This window comes from Leopardus geoffroyi, chromosome C2 (assembly GCF_018350155.1).
Source record: "Leopardus geoffroyi isolate Oge1 chromosome C2, O.geoffroyi_Oge1_pat1.0, whole genome shotgun sequence".
NCBI lineage: Eukaryota > Metazoa > Chordata > Mammalia > Carnivora > Felidae > Leopardus > Leopardus geoffroyi.
The window spans coordinates 28427836-28437785 of NC_059333.1; the positions used below are offsets into that span (position 1 = coordinate 28427836).

The window sequence follows — 9950 nt, forward strand, 5'->3', positions numbered from 1 at the left end:
TTCATATGCTGGCATCACCTTTTGCTGGCTGGCCACCTTCGGCCGGGAACTTAGCTGCCTGAGCCTGTTTTCTCACCCAAAAATGGAGCTGACAATAGTTCCTAACTCATAGAGATAGAGTAAACATAATCCATATGAAGCACTCAGCACAGCGCCTGTTGGGCACACAACAAGCACTGAATAAAATGTTGGCTTGAGGCAAGGTGGTAGGCACAATTTCTCAGACTGTCTCCAGAGATGTCCTACCTTATTCTTAATCTCCAGAAACCATGAATTTGATGAGCTATCCCTTCTGTGATTATATGTTATGTTATATGGGACAGCTGACTTTAAGAAAGGGAGATTATCCATGCGGTCGTGAAAGCAGAGAGCTTTCTCCAAATGGTGGCTGAAAGGGACACCATAGAAATTTAAAGCATGAGAAGGACTCAGTGCCCCATTGCTGGCTTTGAGGTGGAGGGTGCCATCCCGGAAGGAAAGCAGGGCCTTCTCCAGGAAAAAGAACATCTCCCCGGGGACAGCCAACGAAGAAAAGAAAAGAAATCTCAGTCCTACACCCACAGGAACAAGACCTGCCAATAACCTGAATGATGTTGGAAGTGGATTCCTTCCTGGAGTCTCTACAATACAGCCTGGGCAGGCCACTGCCTTGATATGAGCCTTGGGAGACTCTGAGCAGAGAGCCCAGCTGTGTTCACATGTCTGTTGACCTTCACAACCGTGAGATAATAAGTGTGCTTTGTTTTCAACTGTTAAGATTGTGGCAATTTGTTACACAACAGAAAACTGATACAGGCCGCCTGGGAGTGGCTTGACATCAGGAAAAGATACCTGTTTGAATAGTTAAAGTGAATTTCCAAGAAGAGAAGGCATTTTGGTGTTTGCTTGGAGAGATACCTTATGGGAGAATTTTAATCAATAACTGGTAACATTTTGATTTGATTTTCCTAATAGTATACAAAAGTAGAGCATACTATAAAGAATGAAATGTCAGCCTTTCTAAGAGCATATAACAGTGTTACCAGTAGCCAACAAGAAAACCAGGAGTTACCTCTAGAAATAATTTTTCCAGATGAATATATGGAATAAAATCTCCATTCTTGATCCTCAGGGAAAAAGTCAATTATTTTGTATTGGCCAAAAATTTAACCCTGGTTAAAAGACAGGGTAGAGAAAAGGTGTTACATGAGGGTAGTACCTAGGATATGACTGCTCAAGAGCATCTCAATGTAGTCAACAGCAAATACTCTGGTTCGCCTAGTTATTTGTTTCTTAGGGGAAACTGCCCATCTTCCTGATGGGCTGGTTCACATAGCTGTCTGTTCTTCCAGAGGGCTGACATTTGCTTCATGTTAGCCAGTCAGAAGGCCCAAACTACACACAGTAATGTCTGTGCATAGTGACTGATTCAGAGTTGTTCATAGTATCAAGCACTGACAATCGGGACCAATCAGAGGAAGAAAGGAAACACAAAGAAACAATAAATACCCTTCGCCTCTGTGGCTAAGTGTTGACTCTATCATATATCAAATTCTTGATTATCTAGCCACTGCTTTATCAAAGTTCTCTTCTCTTCTCTTCTTTTTATTTCTTCCTGCAGCTTACTTTTCAGGATTTTACCATGCAATTATTATTTTACCTGCTTTTGAGATTGGGAAAGGGCAGGAAAAAGAAGAAAAGTATCTCTTTTTTTTTTTTTTTTTACACCGCCTTTTTTGAGAGGTGGTAGTTTGGGAAGAGCTAACTTGGGTATTGTGTTTAGGTATCATGCACAAAGATTCTTTCTTTTTTTCTTTTTTTTAATGTTTATTTATTTATTTTTTGAGAGAGAGACAGACCACAAGCAGGGGTGGGGCAGAGAGACAGAGTGAGACACAAAATCCGAAGCAGGCTCCAGGCTCTGAGCTGTCAGCACACAGCCCGATGTGGGGCTCAAACCCACAAACGGTGGGATCATGACCTGAGTCATGGCTGGAAGCCCAACAGACTGAGCCACCCGGGCGCTCCTATTTTTGTGGCTCATTTCCAGAGAACTCAAAATGGCTAGATTACCCCTCTACTTGTTAAGTGAAGTCTCTTCAAACTGCATATATTCCAGGAAGTGAAAGCTTGGGGTTCAGCATCTCTCTGTGATTTGGTCACAAGTGAGGTGACTGGCTAATTTGGCAAATTGCTGCTTGAGCTTATTTTCAGTTGAACTTCTGCTGAGAGAAGAAAGAACAAGCAGGCGAGCAGAGAACATACTATATGCATCACTGAAACTTATTGCTTATCTTTATTGCATTTGAGTAAATGCTCTTTTTTTTGCTGCTGCCAAGTAAGTCATCATATTTTAGTTCTGCACTGAATCCCTTGGCAGGAGACGAGATTTGAATAGATCCAGAGTGCAGGAAATAAAAAGAATGCACATTTTGGCTCAGATGCTCCTCTCCCCAGCCTCTCTCCCATTGCCTTCATTGGTCACTTGCGCTATTCACACTCATCTGTGTGAAACATTTTCTAGAAACAATCCTGAGGTTATGAGTAAAAGTGTTATTCTAATCAAAACAGATTTGTGTTCACTCTTCTGATAAAAAAAAAATACATGCTCATTGCAAAAAGAAATACAGAAGTGTATAGAAAAGAGATTTACCTGAAGTTCCCCCTCTCAGAGACTCATTAACATTTCAGTGACCATCACATAACATCTGTTTGTGGATACCTTCCTATATGATATTATTTAAATATGGTCATAAGTAATACGATTCTTTCAATTCCATGAACAGCTTTATTTTGTATTAAATATAATTGACGAACAACATTCTATTAGTTTCACTTGTGCAACATTGTTTTTTTAATTTTTTTCAATGTTTATTTTTGAGAGAGAGAGAGAGACAGAGTGTGAGTGGGGGAGGTTCAGAGAGATGGAGGGGGACACAGAATCTGAAGCAGACTCCAGGCTATGAGCTATCAGCACAGAGCCCAATGCGGGGCTCAAACTCATGAGCCGCGAGATCATGACCTGAGCCGAAGTTGGACACTTAACCAACTGAGCCACCCAGGTGCCCCATCACGTGTGCAATGTTGTGATTCAACATTGTTGTGCACTGTAAACTGATCGTCATAGTAAGTGCAGTGACCATCTAGTCACCCTCTGTCACCTTACAAAGTTAATACACTATCGATTGTATCCCCCATGCTGTACATTGCATCCCTGTGACTTATTTATTTTATAACTGGATATTTGTGGGGGTTTTTTCTCAGTTTATTTTGAGAGGTGGGGAGGTGCAGAGAGAAAGAGAAAGAGAATCCCAAGCAGGCTCCATGTTGTCAGCACAGAGCCCATTGAAGGGCCTGATCTCATGACCACAGGATCACAGCCTGAGCTGAAATCAAGAGTTGGACACTTAACCGACTGAGCCACCCAGGAGCCCCTGTAACTAGATATTTGTATCTCTTGATTTCTTTCACCCATTTCACCCCCAAACCCCTTCCCTTCTGGCAACCACTACTCTGTCCTCTGGATCTTTGAATCTGGGATTTGTTTTAATTTTTTAGATTCCACTTGTACGTGAAATTGTGAGGTACTAGTCTTCATCTGACTTATTTCAATGAAATAACTTTATATTTTATACATTATTTACCTCCACTCCATTTCTTTCCACCTTCCATCCGCATCTTTCTCCTAACCAATCATATGCAAATCTATTACATATTTTATTACAAAATGGACTCATATCTACATACTTTACTGCATCTTGTTTTTCCTAACTAGCCACATTGTTGCTGAAATCCATCAACGGCAACTGGGATAAAATTAATACATTTCTTTTTAATGGTTGTTTTATAAACCCCAGTATGAATGTCCTGCAATTTATTCAATTATTTCACCTATTTATGAGTATTCAAATTGTTTCCAGTTTTGTTGCTATCACAAATAATGACACAGTAGGCATGTTTATACGTTGGTGCTTTTATTTTATAGAATAGTGCCTCAAAGTAGGATTGTTGAGCCAGAAGAGTGTATGGGTGTGTATACACAGAGATATTTTGATGTTGACAGATATTGCCAAAGTGCTTCCAAAAAGAGCCGGAACCTCTACAGGAATGTGTAAGGATGTCTTCTTCCCCACAAGCCATTGGGCCCCTGGATGTAAACCATTCATATTTACAACTTGGTGAGTGAGCAGTGCGCTCTCACTGTTACTCTGTTTTCCATCTCCCTGGTAACTAGTTAGGTTGACAAAATATATTTTACGCCTATATTTATTGGCCATTTAGATGCTGTAATCTGTAAAATGCCTACTCATTTCCTTTGCCCATCTCTGGGCTGGCTTTATTTTACACAACCATTAAAAAACACAATGATTGTTATTTGAAGAGCGTCAAGGATCCTGTGATCCTCGTGTTTGTCTTTCCTGATATTACCCTCTGTCCTCATCTCTCCTTACATATGGCACAGTTGGCCAAGTGCTGTCTCTTTAACCATGTTTACTCTTTCTCTGAGAGTCCCAAAAACCTCCTACTGAGACAGCTTGTTTGGATGAAAATGGTTTATGTTCTCCTTGGCTTTGGAGAATATGGCCATATACCAATTGTTACGAATGGATTATGAGCCTTTGGGAGAAGAAAAAGATTAATTTCCTTTTTAAGAAACATCTTATTTCTCATTTATCCAGCTATCTATTTGCAGTGTAACATAAAAAATACTGTCTTTCCCTAAAGTCCTACAATAAGCTGGGAATATTTCCTTGATACATTCCCAGCCTGGGCTATTTGCGGGAGGGGAGGGCTCTTTGCTGCGGTTATTTGAAAAAAAAAAAAAAAAATGCTGTGTGAGGACAGTGTGTGACCCAGTTCTTTTCATTTATTCCAGGTCATTGGTAACCAGATGAATTCTAGTTGTGCGGAAGGTTCACTGTTTGTAGACGTGGGTTTTGCTTCAGGTCTGTAGCTTTGTTTGAAAGCATTAAGTTTCTCAGCAAAGTAGGTGAAAGCTTGAGGGTTAGTGGGCAACAGAAATATGTGTATATTTAGCTCTGTTTTGTTCTGGCAAACTTCAGAGTGCAGGCCTGGCTATCCTGGCTCCTGGCAATGTGTGGCCAGACTTTACCTATGCCCATGATCCTCTTTCGACTTTTAATTTATCTATCAGATGCCTCATTCTCACCACTTTATCGAAGGTAGGCCTCATACCGGCTTCCTTCCTGACAGGGCTGACAGAGTGGGTGATAAATCTTCAGTCTAAATGGCAGATTCCAAACAATATAGCCAGAACAAGTACGTCAGAGCTGGAAATATAATATGCTCTCTCATTCTCGGCGCTCTCTTGTAAAAGACGGTACACACTTATGCTGACAGAGGAGCGACTTTTAAGAAACTTGGAGCTCTGCACGAGAAATGAGATGAGACTCTGGGTTTTCTCAGAGGCACTCAGGTATGCCCGTGAGTCACACAACGGTCTGCACTCCCCGCTCCGCGCAGCACGCGACACCCGGATTGTGAAGCTCTCCTAATTTACTCATAAATCTTGCTTTTCTTGAAGCAATCCTTTCCCTTGAAGGGATCTTTTAATTACCATCCTCTGGACTAACCAACCAAGCTGCAAACCCCTGAAAGCAGCTGAGAGAGGCCTCCTTCCACGCCTGTCAAGTGCAGCCTCAGCAGGTTTCCCTGCCTATGGAAGCAATTTCTATCAGCCACTTCCTGCCAAAGCACTGCACTGAATGGAGTATGTTGTTTCAGATGCCACTTCATTATCCATAAGAACAGAAAACTTTCAAGGGAATGTTTTCAGAATCTGAAAATTGCCACAAGGCTCTTATGTAAAACAAAAACAACAGATACCCTAGGGCCTTTGGGTTAATAATACCCTTTCCTTGGGCACCTGAGTGGCTCAGTCGGTTAAGCATCTGACTCTTCATTTGGGCTCAGGTCATGATCTCACGGTTTGTGAGTTTGAGCCCCGCATCAGCGCAGAGCCTACCTGGGATCCTCTCTCTCTCTCTCTCTTTCTCTCTCTCTCTCTCTCTCTCTGCTCCTCCCACCCCCTTGTCGTTTTCTCTCTCCCTCTCAAAACAAATAAATAAATAAATAAATAAACTTATAAGAAATAATAATTTCCTTTCCTTGTAAGAGGAGATGTTTTCTTCTCTAGTGCGGTGTGGTGTTCCTGTAGGGAAAGCCATGCATGAAAAAGCAACCATGAATGTTCCCTGTTTCACCTCACTCTTGCTGGGCCCCTCCTAAGTCGAGGCATCATACAACCGTAAATGGCAATGCAATAAAGTAGCACTGTCCGATATTAAACTTAGGCTCATTAATAACCCACTCTAACCATCTGAGCAACAGCCACGTTGCTGCTAAATGCAGATAAATGCAGAAAGCATTCGTAAGTGAATTGGGTTTATAGGTGTTTCCACGTTTTTGTCAGTACACAAGGTTGATACAAGGCTGCACTGTCTCCCAATGAGAGAGAGGTAGTCAGCCAGATGCGGCCCGAGTTTCATCTCCATTAAAAAAGTTGCACCAATCACTTGTAGGTTCTAGCTTGGTGAAAGGTTGTGATTACAGTTTGTAATAAGATGAGTCATTGCACCAAACTTAGTCATGAAATAGTAGAGCTAGAAGAGGTTTGTAGATGAGATCCAATTTTTTTGTCTGTCTCCACGTTAAGTTAATGAAACTATCTAAGGCTACGTCCTCCAAAGCATATTTTATGAAACAAAAGCCAAGCTCTACACTCTGCCAAAAAGAAATTTTTTAAAGGGAGACGAAGAAAGATTCTGGAAAACATGCAGATTCACGATAAATATTATAAAATTAAAAGCTTTATTACGACCTTCAATATAGAACATGATTTAACTCGGTTTAGCCTGGTGTTTCTCACATAGATTTGACCACAGAATAGTGTTTTTTTTTTTTTGTTTTTTTTTTCACGTGATCCCTGTTAACATCCTGTGGAACCATCGTTACATGGAAATACACTTTGAATAATGTTGATCCAATGATTACAATTGCCAGAAGTTCTCCGGAAAAAATTTTAAACTTTCCTTCAGAGAGTTATGCCATTATCTCAGAAATATTCAGCATTCTTGATTACAAGAGAAATCTGCCTTTTGGTAAGTTGGCCTATGTATTAAGAAAATGGGCATCACCGGCTCCTGTTGTTTAAGGGGAAGGTCAGTGCTGTGACTCAGCTCCCCACTGTTTCTATGGGGTGAAGAGCACGCGAGCTTCCCTTTCTGAGAAGAAATGCTAAAGGAGGACACTTCTCATCCCTCTCTGTATTTTTACCGTTTTTCTCACTGGTAAGATTAGGGCAAAATCATTTCTCTTGTCTGCCCTGACCTCTTGGTTCTCTCTTTCCCTTGAACTACATGCAAGGTTCATTGTAAACCACCTCGGGTCTGTGGGTAAGGGTCTTACTTCGTAGACCCGAGGCATTCCTTGATTGGGCCTTGAGTTAAAATCTGTGAAGCTGAGTAGTGGAAATAGCGTGGCGAATGGAGGGAAGAAAGTAAGCAAAGGAATAGAACTACACTTGGGTCTCAGCCCCAAGTCACATCCTCCAACTCTAGAAACCATGAGGGTTTGAGGTAGGAAAGCTGATTCTATCCTTGAATTCTTACCTGATAGTGTTTGTTCTCAGTTTGGTTCTGGAAGTTTGAAAACCGGAAGTGAGGAGGAAAATAATTAATTGGAACCCTGCATCTCTGACACCTATTATCCTTATAATACCCTTTCATCAGTTGAAAATGATTATGAGGTCACCCTGCAGCAAATTCTTGTCCAGCTCAAATAATTCCAAGTTCTTTTCCCTTTTGTTCCCCATAGGTCCATTTGCCAACACTAATTATTTTTGTTTCTCTTCTCTGGTTCGTTTCCAACTTTCTCAATCACTTAAAAAAAAATAGAGAGCCCCAAATGGGACAAAGCCTTCTGTAGGTCTGGCTTAGTCTGAGCTTCTGGATGGCTTGCCGGCCACCGCAGCATTTTATGCTTAGCGGTGTATGCAAGTGTATCCCCATGTTACGTTAGCTTTCATAACAACAGACTGATAGCAATGGCCCCACTCTGTGGCTTACTATAATTTGCACTTCTACATTGTGAGGGTGCTTAACAACCATGATATTATGACGGTGGCACTAGCTAAGCATTTCTGACTACATATCAATATTGCTCGTCTTTTTCTAAGTGCTTCACATCACCTACTATTCCTAGTGGATCTTGGTGGGTTTCTCTTTTAAGCGTATCTCAAAAGCATTAGGTTTGTTTTGACTTTTACTTGTGGTTTAGGCTAGGAACATTTCTCCTTCATTTTAAAACCTCCTGAACATGTAGTCAAATTTGCAAAGGGTCATTATAATCTTGATTTCGTTACTCAGTTTCTACACACCTCGTTGTTTTGTTAACGTGCACTTAACGTTAAGACCTTTCCATATGTAACATGAGGAATACTTTATGGCTTTGCAGTTTGCAAATTGCTTTCACAATACGTATTCTCCTTTATTCATTTACTAGACAAATATTTATTGACAGTATATCAGGGGTTGAGCCGAGCGCGAGTGGAATAAAGGTGAATACAACGTTATAACTGACCTCAAGTGGCTCACAGTCTTTGGGGGTAATGGGAACCACTGCAGTGCCACATGATACGGGCACGTGGAAGGAGGCAGTGTTTTTTCACGTGGGATGGGAGGAGGGTTTGAGGGGAAGGAGTAAGTGACTGAGGTTCACAGTAGCAAGGTCAATAGGCGACAGTGGGGGAGTGGAGGAGAGAAAGCTAAAACCAGAAAGTAAGCACGATTTTGAAGGCCTTCATATGCTGAGTACTAACTCCCTAGCTGGGTTGAGTATTATCTTCAGTTTTACAGATGACAAACCTGAGGCCAAAGAGACATACAAATCAAATGTGAGAAGCAAGATCATTTCTAGTCTTTTGGCTCCCGGACCAGCTCTGTTTTTCAAGACGTGTCTGTTATCAAAGTGAAGGGAAGACTGCAAAACGTTTATGATTTAGGGTCCAATTTTTTCCTAAAGTTTGTTTTTTTTTTATTAATGGAAATTAAAACACGCTTCTGGTAGGACATTTGCAAAGTAGAAATTAATGAATAATAAATAAAAATCCTAGGTAATAACATTTTGAAATTTTTTCTCTGTCATTTGTATATATAAGTATGCAAACTGTATTTCATAAAACTGGAACAAATTTGTATATACTACACTTCCTTGAGCAAAGTATATTGTGAATATTTTCCTTTTGCAAATAAACATGCTTCCATACTATGATTTTTAGTGATTGCAAAGCATACTATTATTTTTAATCATTGTAGAATATTCCATTTATGGGTCTAATGGCACCAGTTCGTCCTTTTCACTATTGTAGGACATTTAAGCAGTTTCTAATAGTTTGTATTATGAATAGCACTTCTGTGAATAACCTGGTCGCATTTCTGATTTTTTCTTTAGGATAAGGAATCACTAGGTCAGAAAGTATAGTGCTTTTAAGGCACTTAACACTTAACTGGCAAATTGTCCCCATTTGTAATCCCACTAGAGATGAGCAAAGTACCAGTCATTGCCAACACGGTGCAGGAGATAAACAACTTCTTTTTTGCAACAAATGGCTTTTGTATTTGATTCTTTACCAACTTTAGAGGACATGTGTCTCAGCTGTAACAGATTTAAGAATAATATGTTAGGGCCCTGGGCGAAGTGGCAGAGGAAGGGGGTGGAGATGCGAGGGACCTACGTTATTTCCAACCACATTTGCGTGACAAGGATCCTTCTATTTCCAGCCATCTTGGGCCATTGTAGGCAATGTCCACCTGGTATAAGCACACAGAGACCAAAGCCTGTGTCCTTCACAGCTGGCTTGTGACAAGTCCTCCCCAGTCCTGAGAAGAGGAGCACTTGTCACATGGCCTAGGGCAAGTGGCAGGAAACTCTCCCTGAGCAAGGGCTGCACT

At 40.9% G+C, this 9950-nt stretch overlaps 1 long non-coding RNA gene across 1 annotated transcript; it reads right to left on the reverse strand.

Moving 5' to 3' along the window:
• Positions 1-3932: 3932 nt before the first annotated feature.
• Positions 3933-7693, reverse strand: LOC123576063. The gene is made up of 2 exons (XR_006701143.1): positions 7611-7693; positions 3933-4126 (listed from the first exon to the last, which is right to left on the reverse strand). It is a non-coding gene; the product is annotated as an uncharacterized LOC123576063 (long non-coding RNA).
• Between the last annotated feature and the right edge of the window lie 2257 nt (positions 7694-9950).